The sequence below is a fragment of the Amborella trichopoda genome, chromosome 11 (genome assembly GCF_054954075.1).
Source record: "Amborella trichopoda isolate Santa Cruz 75 chromosome 11, AtrichopodaSantaCruz75HAP2 v2.0, whole genome shotgun sequence".
Taxonomy (NCBI): Eukaryota; Viridiplantae; Streptophyta; class Magnoliopsida; order Amborellales; family Amborellaceae; genus Amborella; species Amborella trichopoda.
Genome location: NC_142346.1, coordinates 33,483,915 through 33,486,691, shown reverse-complemented (window position 1 = coordinate 33,486,691; position 2,777 = coordinate 33,483,915). Strand labels below are relative to the sequence as shown.

General features: G+C 31.5%; 1 non-coding gene across 1 annotated transcript; it reads right to left on the bottom strand.

Annotated features, from left to right (window-relative positions):
• Positions 1-1,794: 1,794 nt before the first annotated feature.
• On the bottom strand, positions 1,795-1,866 carry TRNAP-AGG (transfer RNA proline (anticodon AGG)). The gene has a single exon. It is a non-coding gene; the product is annotated as a tRNA-Pro (tRNA).
• Positions 1,867-2,777: the final 911 nt, after the last annotated feature.

The following is a 2,777-nucleotide window of genomic DNA, read 5'->3' as shown; positions in this document are numbered from 1 at the left end:
AAACCTAGAGCAAAGAAACCCTAGTTCTAAGTTATCTTTAAAACAGAAAAACCATTCAACCAGGCTAAGGCCTGGTCAGCATTTGAAGAAAGAGAGACAAAGAGGACACCGGTTTTGATACGGGTGAGCCCTCGAAGGCTCGGGAGTCCCGGGCCATCTGACCCGTTTTGGTATCGTTTCTTACTCTTTTATTATTTCTTTTCTGTTTTTATTACATTTTACTTAGAAATAGTTAATTTATTGCTTTTTATTAAGTGTTTCGTATTTTGGATTTATGTTGGCTCTGCCACTAATCTGAGAGTAAATTTTCTTATTTCTGAGTAGATCAAGTCTTATATCAGAATTCGATTTTGTCCACATTCTAGATCACTTTTTTTAAACATCAGTTTGTAGTGTTCAAATCTGAGGGATCTTCCTCTGAAGATCTCTCTGATTTTGCACTATAAACAATACTTCCCCTATAACATAGAAGATTTATGCTTCTCCTACCATCCAGCCATCCAATTTTGATCAAGAGAGGCACTCACCGTTTGATCTTAGATCTGACGTCTTATAGTATTTTATTTTTAGTTTTTTTTTTATACAAATTGTTTGGATACGAAATTTGGTACATGTTATCTTCTCATTGGGGTGCACCTACAAAAAGAATTAAAAATAATTTTTTGATAAAATATAATGACCAAAATACCCCTTGAATATTTCAGGGATATTTTGGTTATTTTATTTTATTAGAAATATTTTTTTTATAGTATTCACTAGTGTGATTTAATATAGGAGTGGACATACAAAATTTATTTTCAAAATAGTTTATACAAAAAATTAAAAATAAAATAGTGTAGAGACGTGACATTGTGATTGGGACAATCTTAGCCCTCAGGGTTGGATAAGGGTTTGTGTATAAGTTTTATGCTATAGGAGAAGCATAGAAAGCTTGCCCAAATTTTAATGGAGAAGGATTTGCATCAAGCGTGCGGTTGGGGTTTATAAAGGGGTATAAATTTTGAACTAGAGTTGCAAGGATTTTAAGAAATTTGATAAGCTTAAAATATCTATGCTTCTCCTACCATCCAGCCATTCAATTTTGATCAAGAGAGTCACTCACCGTTTGATCTTAGCTCTGATGTCTCAAAGTATTTTATTTTTATTTTTTTATACAAATTTATGTATATGAAATTTGGTAAGTGCCATCTTCTCATTGGGGTACACCTATAAAAAAATATTAAAAATAATTTTTCAATAAAATATAATGACCAAAATACCCCTTGAATATTTCATGGGTATTTTGGTCATTTTATTTTATTGGAAATAATTTTTTTATATTATTCGCTAGTGCAAGTTTAATATAGGATTGGACATACAAAATTTGGTGTCAAAACAATTTATATAAAAAAAATTAAAAACAAAATAGTGCATAAAAAAAATTAAAAACAAAGTAATGTAAAGACGTGACATTGTGATTGGGGAAATCTTAACCCTTCATTACTTACTCCAACCCGTGACATTGTGATTGGGGCAATCTTAACCCTCCATTTTATGTTACAGAGGAAGTATAGAAAACTTGCCCAAATTTTTAATGAAGAAGAAATTGCATCAAACGTGAGGTTGAGGTTTATAAAGGGGTATAAAATTTGAACTAGAATAGCATGGATTTTAAGAAATTTGATAAGCTTAGTTTATAAAGGGGTATAAAATTTGAACTAAAATGTCATGGATTTTAAGAAATTTGATAAGCTTTGGGGTTTTTATAAGGGATATTATATAAAAAGGGTAGAATGCATTTTTTTAAGCAGGAGGGGGGCATTCCGAGAATTGAACTCGGGACCTCTCGCACCCTAAGCGAGAATCATACCACTAGACCAAATGCCCATGGTTGTTCTGATAAACAAACTCCAGTTTTATTTATTCCCATGCATGGGACTGGAATGGCTAAGCACCCATAGGAAGCCAATTATAAATATGATTTACAATTTCACTTTGGGCAAACCCAGAGGTGGAGTTCTTTTAAGACTCTTAATTTGCCCTAGTAAGCAGATGTACAATTTACTCCCAAGGGAGCATTAATATATGCACTATTAAATTTTGGGTACGGCTTGTATAGAACCTCGGCTCTAAACAATCAACAATCAAAGGGTACCTTCAAATAGTGTAAAGAAGTATGGTTTTAATACAAGAAATATTTGTGATAGCTTTAAAATATACTTGTATCTTTAATTGTAAAATTTAAAGCTTAAAAAATAGTGTAGATCGAGCAGATCTATTAAAACTTGAAAATCTTGAAAATTGTCGATCAAAAACTGTATTACAAGATGCATTATTTTCAAAACTTGAATTTTTTCAGATGTCCATGCATATTGATGTCGAGATGATCAATTTGAAGATATCTAAGCATCAAAACAACCTCTTCTAATAAAATTTTTGAGGCGGACTCAAATTTGATTGTTTAGAACCTCGACTTTATATAAACTTTTTCATTAAGTATTTACCATATGTATCGTATGAGACGGCATAGTCCATGGATTCATCATGCAATTGTGCGTATCTTTGACATGTTTCTCTTTGTAATTTTCCACTTTGTTGTAGATCACACCATGTAAATTCGCTTCGCATATTACCCACTACAATTGTCAGCCTAAGATATAAGAAGATTACATGCGGTGTTTATGTTTGAGAGAGAGAGAGACATGGGTGATAAAATTATTTTTATTTTAAAATTTTTTTTCCTCTAAAGGTTGTATACTTTAGTTGTAGTTTTAGGGTTTTAAAAAATTCTATTTTTT